The 12,172-nt window shown below is 49.5% G+C and overlaps 1 pseudogene; it reads left to right on the top strand.

Moving 5' to 3' along the window:
• The first annotated feature begins 1,492 nt into the window (after positions 1-1,492).
• LOC118675770 lies at positions 1,493-4,428 on the top strand (annotated as a pseudogene).
• Positions 4,429-12,172: the final 7,744 nt, after the last annotated feature.

Below are 12,172 nucleotides of genomic sequence, written 5' to 3'. Positions count from 1 at the left end.
CATATATAATTACATATTGTTTTTGTGATTAATCACTATGCTTTAATTATGTTCAATTTGTAACAATGAAAATACATCCTGCATATCAGATATTTACATTATGATTCATAACAGTAGCAAAATTACAGTTATGAAGTAGCAACGCATATAATTTTATGGTTGGGGGTCACCACAACATGAGGAACTGTATTAAAGGGTCGCGGCATTAGGAAGATTGAGAACCACTGTTATAAGCAGTCTTTGGGGAGACACTTGGAGACTGTGCAATTATTATGCTCTTCATCCAACATCCATCTATCTCTGTCTCGATTTATCATCCATAGGATGATTCTGCCTGAATCAATATTAGCTATGATGATTACAAATGGTGACTTCTCCTTCCAATTCACAGTGCTATTAGAATGCTTAGACAGAGGGTTGGCTACCACTAAAGTGCCTGATGTTTGGTTTACTGGGCAGTCCTGTGTCAGTATGCATCAGAGTCTTCTGAGGCCTCTTAGGTTCCAGGCCTCACAGATTTTGATTCACTAGGTCTGGAGTCATACATAGGAATTTTCACATTAGGTAAGCAGAGGAGGGCTGTACTAGAAATATGAGAGATCTAAAGCATTAACATTGTCATGGTATATGTACTACCTCTTGACTCTCCCACTCTAACCCCATACCACTTGGAATTAAAAGTACTGGTAAAAAGACCACCAACCTATAACATAAAAATTGTAACTGCTCAACAAAGTTCAGGCATTATTATGATAATTAATTTTAAATAATATAAAATGCTGAATCAAAATTTTCCATAAAATTATTTTTTGGTAATGCTCCTTTGCTGGTTCCCTAAGCACATTCAAGATCAGTCTACTTCAGGGGAGTCTGATGTAAGAGGTCTTGTCACTATGCTGGCCCCAGTCCAATACATTCATGTGCTTTATATGGCTGAGGTAAAACTGGCACTTCGGTTGACACTGAGGAAGCAGTCGGCCAGGAAGACAGAGCTGCATTAGCTATTGATGCTAAAGAAACTCTTTGTGTCTATGTGTTTCCTTCCCTAAAAAGAAGTTATAAGGATGGATTATTGGTAGACATCCATTTATCCATTTAGTCAACAAATACTTGTTGAGTTCAAACTAGGTGAAAATAACTGGGCAGGATAAAAGACAGGACAAGACTTAGAGAGATATGAGGTCAAATTCTAACTCTATTTCTTCTTTGCTGAAGAAACTTTTGGTAAGTTACTTAACTGTAATGGCTCTTGATTTCCTCATTCATAAAATACTAACTCATTCCTCATAGGGATGACTGAAGGATTAAGAAAACAAAAATATTTTAGATACTAATGCATTATCTGGCACATAATACATTTGCCATCAGGGTAGCTATTATGGTGTTAGATTTACTATCCTATCTAATAATAGACAAACATGGTAATTGACTGTACCTTCACTATACCTTCCATTGGCTAATCAGCACGATAGGCAAATTACTGCCAACAAAGATGGTGGCTAATTTGCATAACGCAGGTAGGGCTGGACAGCATGAGCTGCCAGCGGGCTGCTATCCAGGGCAGGCCCGGCCCCGCCTTGCTGCCAGGACCTGCCCGATCAGTGGGTCCCCAGCAGTGAGGCAGCCCCACCCAGAAGCCCCAGAAGCCGTCCCGCCCCAGAAGCCCCAGAAGCCAGCATGCCATGCTTCCCAGGACCCGATCAGGTCCTGGGCAGCAAGGCAGGCCAAGCCCCAGAAGCCCCAGAAGCCCCAGAAGCTGGCTTGCGACATTCTGAGCCTGAGCCTGAGTGTTTGAGCAGGATTGGGGCCATCCAGCCTTGCTGTCTGGCACAGCACAGAGGACCTCCCCTGGAAATCTGGAGATTCCACGCAGAGCAAATGCGGTCTGAGAGCTCACTGCAGGAGTGAAGACTCTGCCCATCAGATAGACAACCAGGCCACAGGGGGCCCAGCTCCCCCAACCATGGGTTTACAACACACTCAACAAACAGCAACTGGCCTTGAACAGAAGTGGGAAGGATACACCCCATCAGCCCTAGGCCTGCTGTCCACTAGGACCTGTGAGTGTTCGGGCAGGGAAAGGAGGTGGCATAGACACCAGGAATTAGCAACAGGTGTGAAGAAGGGCAATTAGCTGAGGAGGCAGAGGAGTGACAACCTCGATCTGATTGGAGAAGCCACCGAATTACATCATCTGTTGCCGGGAGCCGGTCCATCCTTGCTGCTTGACACAGTCACTGCAGGGAAGAAACATCTGCACAGCATATGTTTCAAGGGACCTGGCATATATGGCATACTGTTCTTAATATGTTTGCTAACCTTCTTGGAACTATGTGTTTTAACCAAGGTCACCTCTCTGAGAAAGGTTGTTTCCCCAGGTAGGGATTTTCCCCTGAAGTTAGGGAGGGAATAAAACCCCTTAACTAAGTGCCAGGCGGGTAATTAATCACTTTAACTACGAACAATCATGCTTAAGCTACATAATCATTACTCCCTCGAATGGAGATAAGAAATGCCCTAACCTTTGGAATAGAGATTGATAGGATTGGAATCAATTGGTATAAATACAGATGTAACAAGACAACAGGAACCTACACACAGAAGCTATACACAGAACCTACACAGAACCTAGAGACAGAAGAACTTCGCTGGAGAGAACATGGCAAAAGATCCTGGACAGAAACTGGAGACAGAACCTAGAGACAGAACCGAGCGAGAGAACATGGCAAAAGATCCTGGACAGAAACTGGACACAGAACCTAGAGACAGAATCTAGCGAGAGAACCTGGCTGAAGAACCTAGAAACAGAACCTGGCTACAGAATCTGGCTACAGAACCTGGATAGAACATGGCAAGAGAACCTGACTAGAACCTGGTGACTGAACCTGGCTGGAGAACCTGGACAGAACCTGGCTGGAGAACCTAGCGAGGGAACATGGCTACAGAACCTGGCTGGAGAACTTGGAGAACCTAGCAAGAGAACATGGACACAGAACCTGGCTGGAGATCCTAACCAGAACTTCGCTGGAGATCCTGACCAGAACTTGGCTAGAGATCCTGGCTAGGCTGTTGATCAACTGAATGCTGTCTCCGTGTCATTCCTTCTTCGCCGACTCTGTCCACACCTTTGGGGACCCCTGGACCTGCTGGGGTTGGACCCCAACATCCACACAGAACCTAGACACAGAACCTACACAGAACCTAGAGACAGAAGAGCTTCACTGGAGAAAACATGGCAAAAGATCCTGGACAGAAACTGGCCACAGAACCTAGAGACAGAACCTAGCGAGAGAACATGGCAAAAGATCCTGGACAGAAACTGGACACAGAACCTAGAGATAGAACCTAGCGAGAGAACCTGGCTGAAGAACCTAGAGACAGAACCTGGCTACAGAACCTGGATAGAACATGGCAAGAGAACCTGACTAGAACCTGGTGACCGAACCTGGCTGGAGAACCTGGACAGAACCTAGTGAGGGAACATGGCTACAGAATCTGGCTGGAGAACCTAGCAAGAGAACATGGACACAGAACCTGGCTGGAGATCCTAACCAGAACTTCGCTGGAGATCCAGACCAGAACTTGGCTGGAGATTCTGGCTAGAGATCCTGGCTAGGCTGCTGATCAACTGAACGCTGTCTCCGTGTCATTCCTTCTTCGCCGACTCTGTCCACACCTTTGGGGACCCCTGGACCTGCTGGGGTTGGACCCCAGCAATCTGTGGAACAACAGTTCTGAAAAGAAGCTATTTTCCATCCTGGACTTGAAGGAACTGGTGGAGAGGCAGGGAGTGTGGTGACTGTTCTTGAGTGCGGAGGGGTCAACTCGCCGCAGGAGCGCCCCGGCCAGAAGAGGTGCAGGAGCAGTGTCGCCCGAGCACCCGAGGGGGTCTGAGTCCCTGCTGCTGGCCAGCACCGAGCCACAAAGGGAGCGCCCCCACCGCCTGGCACGCCACCTCCCTCCCCAATGTCCTCGGCCATCGAGAGGAAGAGCCTGGACCCATCTGAGGAGCCTGTGGATGAGGTGCTGCAGATCCCCCCATCCCTGCTGACAGCAGAACATTGGGGACTGCTACTTTCTGAAGGCCATCGACCAGTACTGGCACGAGGACTGTCTCAGCTGTGACCTCCGTGGGTGCCGGCTGGGCGAGGTGGGGCGGCGCCTCTACTACAAGCTGGGCCACAAGCTCTACTGGAGGGACTATCTCAGGCTTTTTGGCCAAGATGGTCTCTGCGCCTCCTGTGACAAGCGGGTCCGTGCCTATGAGATGACGATGGGGTGAAAGACAAGGTGTATCACCTGGAGTGTTTCAAATGTGCCACCTGCCAGAAGCGTTTCTGCGTGGGCGACAGATACCTGCTCATCAACGATGACATAGTGTGCGAGCAGGACATCTACGAGTGGACTAAGATCAATGGCATGATCTAGGCATCACTGGGAGGTGCTCCACCAAAGTCACTGTCTCCAGGGGGTCTTCACTCTTAGGCACTCTGGGGATTTGAGGGAGGGTGAGGCATTTCTTAGCGCGTGATAGAACATAACGGCACAAGACACAGCATCTAAGTGACATAATGCAAAAAATGATACCTAAATGTGACAAAATGACCGGCCTTTAGGGAGGATGTATGGACCGTAGCCACAGCCTACCCATAATAACTGACATGATTAGTGAAGACAAGGAGCGTGCAGGGAGGGGACAGCATTTGGGCCATCATGATGGAACTTTACATTTACAGATAGGGAGTTGTGGAAAGACGTGCCATGACTTTGACCCTTGGCAACTAGAGATGTGCAATTGATTTCTTTACTTCCTGGCTTCCATGACAATCCTGTTCCAATCACTGTCCTCCACTCATGAGAAGGATAGGAGAGCAGCCACCCTTTTTCCCTCGGCCACTTTCTCAAGGCCTTAAGCTTTGGACTCAAGGGAAGCAGCAGAGAGACACGTTTCAGTTGAAAATGGGAACTGCAACTCTTAAACACACACTTATTTAAAGCAACACTGATGAATCCCTGTTTTTAGATACCTTAGTTTTGAGGTGAGGAGTTCCACAGATTGTTTCTATATGAATGTAAATCTAAAAAAAAAGGTTGTTCAACTATTTTGTTATTTTAGATTCTATCAAAGTATTAGTTGTGTGTAGTTAAATAAAAAAAAAGGAGAAAGAAAACGGCCTGCTTTGCCGCCCAGGACCCGATCTGGTCCCCAGCGGCAAGGCAGCCTTGCCCCAGGAGCCCCAGAAGCCACCTGATATGGCAGTAACTTTATCAGTAAGCACTCTGAAAGTCAGTGGCATAAATGCACCAATTAAAGGACAGATTATGAGGGTGAATCAAAAACAAACCCCACTTTAAATATAAAGACACATATAGATTAAAAGTAAATGAATTAAGCTGAAGCCTGTTTTGCTCAGTGGGAGAGAGCATTAGCCCGTGGACTGAAGGTCCCAGGTTCAATTCCAGTCAAGGGCATGTACCTCAGTTGCTGGCTTGATCCCCAGTCCCTATCAGAGCATGTTCAGGAGGCAACCAATCAATGTGTCTCTCCCTTTTCCTTTACTCTCTCTAAAATTCAATGGAAAAATATCCTTGGGTGAAGATTAACAAAAACAAAGTAAATGAATTAAGTAACATTAAAGAGATTATAAGAAAAATATATTCCAAATTTTATTAGTTGTATAATGGTTACATTTAAATTATTAACAACTAAGAAATTGGGTGAAGGGTACATATAATATGCTGTAGTATTTTATAGTTTTTTTTTACATGTATGAGATTATTTCAAATTAAAATATTAAAAAATTAAAAATTAATAAAATATTAATTTAAATGTATCTGCATTACATGAAAAATCTCCTAATTGCTCCTAGCATAATTTATTAAATTGTGCTAAAATTTACAAGGGTTCAATTAAAAAATATCTTAATTCTAAATGATATAATAGAAAATATATAATAGTGCAGTTATAAGCACTTATCTGAAAATAAAAATTTAAAGAAGTGAATTTAAAGAAGGGATTAGACAAAGAAAATATATGCATAACCCATGGACACAGACAACAGTATGGTGATGGACAGAGAGACATGGGGGACAAGAGCTGGGTAGAGGGGGCAAAAGGGGGAAAATAGGGACATCCTATATCCTATCTAATAAAAGACAAAACGGGTAATTAACCTTACCTCTGCTACGCTTCCCATTGGCTAATCAGCGAGATATGCAAATTAACTGCCAATACAGATGGCGGCTGGCAGCCACGCAGCTGAAGAGAGCAGGAGCCTTGCTTGCTCTGGTGATGGAGGAAGCCAAGGTTCCCCGCCTGCCATGGCCTGATCTAAGATCCGAAAGCAACAGCTCCAAAAGCAACAAAGTTTCAATTATAGAAGGTAAACAAACCCCAGACACCTGCTTTCAGCCAGGTGCAGCCTCAGAGCTGGGAGTGCCAGGTAATGGCAACAAAGTTTCAATTATAGAAGGTAAATAAATCCCAGAATAAAAAGAAAAAAGAAAAAAAGGAGAGGCTGGGAGCTTCAGTCGCTGGTCAGCCTGAAAAGGGCCCTCAGCCCCTCACCCAGACTGGCCAGGCACCCCAGTGGGGACCCCCACCCTGAAGGGGGTGTGACCAGCTGCAAACAGCCATCAGCCCCTCACCCAGGCTGGCCAGGCACCCAAGCGGGACCCCCACCTTGATCTGGGACACCCTTCAGGGCAAACAAGCTGGCCCCCACCAGTGCACCAGGCCTCTATCCTATATAGTAAAAGGGTAATATGCAAACTAACCCTAACAGCAGAAAGACTGGGAATGACTGGTCACTATGACACACACTGACCACCAGGGGGAAGACACTAAATGCAGGAGCTGCCCTCTAGTGGTCAGTGCGCTCCTACATGGGGGAGCTCTGCTCAGCCACAAGCCAGGCTGACGGCTGCCAGTACAGCGGTGGTGGTGGGAGCCTCTCCTGCCTCCTCAGCAGCGCTAAGGATGTCCGATTGCAGCATAGGTCTGCTCCCCGCTGGCAAGTGGACATCCCGCGAGGGCTGCCGGGCTGCCATAGGGATGTCTGATTGCCATCTTAGGCCCAATCCCCCAGGGAGCAGGCCTAAGCCAGCAGGTGATCATTCCCTGAGGGGTCCCAGACTGCGAGAGGGCACAGGCCAGGCTGGGTACCGCCCCCCTCCCGAGTGCACAGTTTTTGTGCACCGGGCCTCTAGTAATAATAATAAAAGGCTAATATGCACATTGACTAAACGGCAGAATGACCGGTTGCTATGATGCACACTGGCCACCAGGGGGCAGACGTTCAATGCACTTCCATATGGGGAGTGCCACTCAGCCAGAAGCTGGCTCATGGCTGGCCAACGCAGTGGTGGTGGCAGGAGTCTCTCCCACCTCTGTGGCAGCACTAAGAATGTCCAACTAACGATTTCGACTTGATCCCTTGAGGGCCTAAGCCTTTAGTCAGGCATCCCCTGAGGGTTCCTGGCTCCCAGAAGGATGTCTGACTGCAAGCTTAGTCCTGATTCCCCCGGGGAGTGGGCCTCAGTCGACAGGTGGACATCCCCAAAGGGGTCCTGTACTATGAATGGGCACAGGCTGGGCTGAGGGACCACCCCCCCCCCCCCAAGTGCACCAATTTTTGTGCATCAGGCCTCTAGTATATTATATATCATGAGCAAATTATAAACATAATATTAATATACAAGAGGCCCAGTGCACAAAAATGTGTGCACTCGGGGGGGGGGCGGGGAGGGGGTCCCTCAGCCCGGCCTGTGCCCTCTTGCAGTCTGGGACCCCTTGCGGGATGTCCACCTGCTGGCTTAGGCCCATTTCCCAGGGGATCAGGCATAAGCTGGCACTCAGACATCCCTCTGGCAGCTTGGCAGCCCTCGGAGGATGTCCACTTGTCAGTGGGAAGCAGGCCTAAGCTGCAGTCGGACATTCTTAGCGCTACTGTGAAGGTGGGAGAGGCTCCCATCACCACCGCTGTACTGGCAACCATCAGCCTGGCTTGTGGCTGAGCAGAGCTCCCCCTGTGGGAGCGTACTGACTGTGTCATAGTGACCAGTCATTCCCAGTCGTTCTGCTGTTAGGGTCAGTTTGCATATTATCCTTTTATTATATAGGATAGAGGCCTGGTGCATGGGTGGGGGCTGGATGGTTTGCCCTGAATGGTGTTCCGGTTCAGGGTAGGGGTCCCGATGGGGTGCCTGGCCAGCCTGGATGAGGGGCTGAGGGCCGTTTTCAGATTGGCCATACCCCCTTCAGGGTGGAGGTCCCTGCTGAGGTGCCTGGACAGCCCGGGTGAGGAGGTGATGGATGTTGGCAGGCTGGCCACACCTCCTTCAGGTGGGTGTCCCCACTGGCCTGCATGGCCAGCCTGGGTGAGGGGCTAAGGGCCGTTTTCAGGCTGTCCACACCCCTTTCAGGGGGTGGCAGTCTCTGCTGGGGGGCTTGGAGAGCCTGCAAATAGCCATCAGCCCCTCACCCAGGCTGGCCAAACCCTCCAGCGGGGACCTTCACCCCATGAGGGTGTGGCCTGCTTGGGTGAGGGGCTGATGGCTGTTTGCAGGCTGGCCACAGACCCCAGCCACCCAAGCTAGCAGTGGAGGGTGGCGGGAAGCTTAGGTTACCAGCTAGGGTTAGGGCTAGTTTTAGGGTTATGGTTAGGGTGAGGGTTAGTGTTAGGGTTAGGGTTAGGGTTAGAGAAAGGGTTATGGCTCTGCCCAAGATAGGGTTAGGGTGAGGGTTGGGGTTAGGGATAGGGTTAGGGTTAGGGTTAGGGTTAGGATTATGGTTAGGGTTAGGGTTAGGGTTAAGGTTAGGGTTAGGGTTATGGCTCTGCCCAGGATAGGGTTAGGGTGAGGGTTGGGGTTAGATAGGGTTAGGGATAGGGTTAGGGTTAGGGTTAGGGTTAGGGTTAGGGTTAGGGTTAGGGTTAGGATTATGGTTAGGTTTAGGGTTAGGGTTAGAATTAGGGTTAGGGTTATGGCTCTGTCCAGGATAGGGATAGGGTTAGGGTTAGGGTTAAGGTTAGGGTTATGGCTCTGCCCAGGATAGGGTTAAGGTTAGGGTTAGGGTTATGGCTCTGCCCAGGATAGGTTTAGGGTTAGGGTTAGGGTTAGGGTTAGTGTTAGGGTTCTGCCCAGGATAGGGTTAGGGTTAGGGTTAGGGTTAGGGTTAGGGTTATGGCCCTGCCCAGGATAGGGTTAGGGTTAGGGTTAGGGTTAGGGTTAGGGTTAGGGTTAGGGTTAGGGCTCTGGCCATTATAGTATTAGGGTGAGGGTTAAGGTTAAGGTTAGGGTTAGGGCTCTGCCCAGGAGAGGGATAGGGTTAGGGATAGAGATAGGGATAGGGATAGGGATAGGGATAGGGATAGGGATAGGGATAGGGATAAGGATAGGGATCAGGATAAGTTTTGCGATATGTTTAGGGTTACAGTTTGGGTTAGGGTTAGGGTTAGGAGTTAGGGTTAGGGTTAAAGTTATGGCTCTGCCAGATTTAGGGGTTAGGGTTCCTGGGTTAGAGTTAGGGTTATGGTTACAGTTACAGTTAGGGCTCTGCCTGGGTTTAGGATAGGTTTAGTTTTAGGTTTAGGGTCATGGCTCTGCCAGGGTTGGGAGTTAGGGTTAGGGTTAGAGTTCAAACTATGGCTTGTCAGGGTTAGGGTTGGGGTTAGGGGTTAGAAGTTAGGGTTAGTGTTATGGTTATGGCTGTTCCCAGGATAGGGTTAGGGTTAGGGTTAGAACTAGGGTTAGGGATTTATTTATCTTCTATAATTGAAACTGTTGCCTTGAGCGGAGGCTACAGCCGGCCAGGTCTGGTGGGAAGCTTGGCTTCCTCCATTGCCGGGGCAACCAAACCTCCTGTTTTCTCCAGCTCCATGGTTGCAGCCGCCATCTTGGTTGGGTTAATTTGTATATAGTTGCTCTGATTGACTGGTGGGCATTGCTTGGGTCATAGTGGAGGTGCGGTCAATTTGCATGTTTCTCTTTTATTAGGTTAGATTAAACATACTAATGTTTAATTATTGGTGATGTCCTTTATATCTAAGACTCTTTATATGCACACATGTACATATACACACATATCTATCAGTTTTCTTCCTAAATTTAAAGAAGTTAGTAACTATTTTTATTTATATAAAAATGGTATCTCAAGACATTTGTTTCCTTAGGAAATGTGTCCTGGAGAGCAGTCTGTTAAAAAAGAGAACACCCATTAGAAATAGGAATTGCTGTTCTGCTTATCATACATACCCACCCAAACAGTGCATGGTTTATAAAATGGGTATAGCATGGGTAATGCATGAATAATTATCATTTGCCACTCTTATCTCACAAATGGAACCTGAGGCAGAAAGATGAGACTGCTTCTAAATTAGTTTCCCCTGAAGCTGAACTGGATGTTTATCCTCTACTAGAGGCCCAGTGCACAAAAATTTGTGCACTGGCGGGGGTATCCCTCAGCCCGGCCTCTTCCCTCTCACTGTCTGGGACCCCACGGGAGATAACGACCTGCTGGCTTAGGCCTGCTCCCGGGTGGCAGAGGGCAGGCCCAATCCCTAGGTGCCTGCCCCGCAGCCCCTGGTCAGGCTCAGAACAAGGCCGATTGGGGAGTTGGGGCGCTGCCCCCATCATGCACAGGGCAGGGCGGATTGGGAGGTTGCAATGCCACCCTCAGTCACGCTTAGGGTAGGGCCGATTGGGGGGTTGGGGCGCCGCCCCCTGTCACACTCAAGGCAGGGTTGATGGGGAGGTTGCGGCACTGCCCAGTCACCCACAGAGCAGGGCCGATCAGGGGGTTGGGGCGCCTTCACCTTTCATGAACAGAGCAGGGTGGATAGGGAGGTTGTGGCCCCGCCCCCTGTCACACACAGAGCTGCAGGGCAATCAGGGGGTTTGGGCACTTTCCCGTCACGCTGCTCCAGGGGCCAGCAGGCCTCATGGCTCCGCTAATCCTGGTGCTGGGAGGCCTCGCGGCTCCACTTGACACAGGGGCTTGAGGCCTCACGGCTCCACTGATCCCGGAGCTAGGAGGCCTTGTGGCTCCGCTTGACACAGGAACAGTGAGGCCTCGCTGCTCCGCTTATCCCGGTGCTGGGAGGCCTCACAGCTCTGCTTGACACAGGTGTAGTGAGGCCTTGTGGCTCCGCTGATCCCGGGTTCGGGAGGCTTTGTGGCTCCACTGATCCAAGGCCAGGAGGCCTCGTGGCTCCGCTGATCCCGGTGCTGGGAGGCCTTGCTGCTCTGCTGATCCTGGTGCTGGGAGCCCTTGCTGCTCTGCAGATCCCGGTGCTGGGAGGCTCGCTGCTCCACTGATCCCAGTGCTAGAAGGCATATTACCCTTTTACTATATAGGATAGAGGCCTGGTGCACAGGTGGGGGCCGGCTGGTTTGCCCTGAAGGGTGTCCTGGATCAGGGTGGGGGTCCCGCTTGGGTGCCTGGCCAGCCTGGGTGAGGGGCTGATGGCTATTTGCAGCTGGTCACATCCCCTTCAGGGTGGGGGTCCCCACTGGGGTGCCTGACCAGCCTGGATGAGGGGATGATGGCTGTTTGCATCTGGTCACACCCCCTTCAGGGTGGGGGTCCCCACTAGGGTGCCTGGCCAGTCTGGGTGAGGGGCTGAGGGCTGTTTTCAGGCTGGCGGGTGACTGAAGATCCAAACCTCTGCTTTTTTCCTTTTTTTAAAAAATTCTGGGATTTATTTACCATCTATGGCTGTCACTGGAGCTGAGAGCCGGCTTTAGCTGTGAGACCTCGGCTGCTGAAAGCAGGTTTCTGCACTTTGTTTACCTTCTGTATTTGAAACTTTGTTGCGACTCCAGTTCTGAGATCCTGGCTGACTGAAAGCAGGTTTCTGGGGTTTTGTTTAGCTTCTATATTTGTAACAATTTTTCTTACAGAGCAGCTCAGAGGCCTGTAGTGGCAGGCAGGCAGGGAACGTTGGCTTCCTCCATCACTGGAGCAAGCAAGCCTCCTGTTCGCGTCAGTTGCCTGGCTGCTGGCCGCCATCTTGGCTGGCAGTTAATTTGCATATTGCCCTGATTAGCTAATGGGAAGGGTAGCGAAGTTATGGTTAATTACCATGTTTCTCTTTTATTAGATAGGATAATAAAAGGCTAATATGCAAATCGACTGAACGGTGGACAACCAGTTGCTATAATGTGCACTGAC

This window comes from Myotis myotis, unplaced genomic scaffold, assembly GCF_014108235.1.
Source record: "Myotis myotis isolate mMyoMyo1 unplaced genomic scaffold, mMyoMyo1.p scaffold_m19_p_2, whole genome shotgun sequence".
NCBI lineage: Eukaryota > Metazoa > Chordata > Mammalia > Chiroptera > Vespertilionidae > Myotis > Myotis myotis.
The sequence above is the reverse complement of the archived record's forward strand: the minus strand, read 5'-3'. Positions and strand labels throughout refer to the sequence as shown.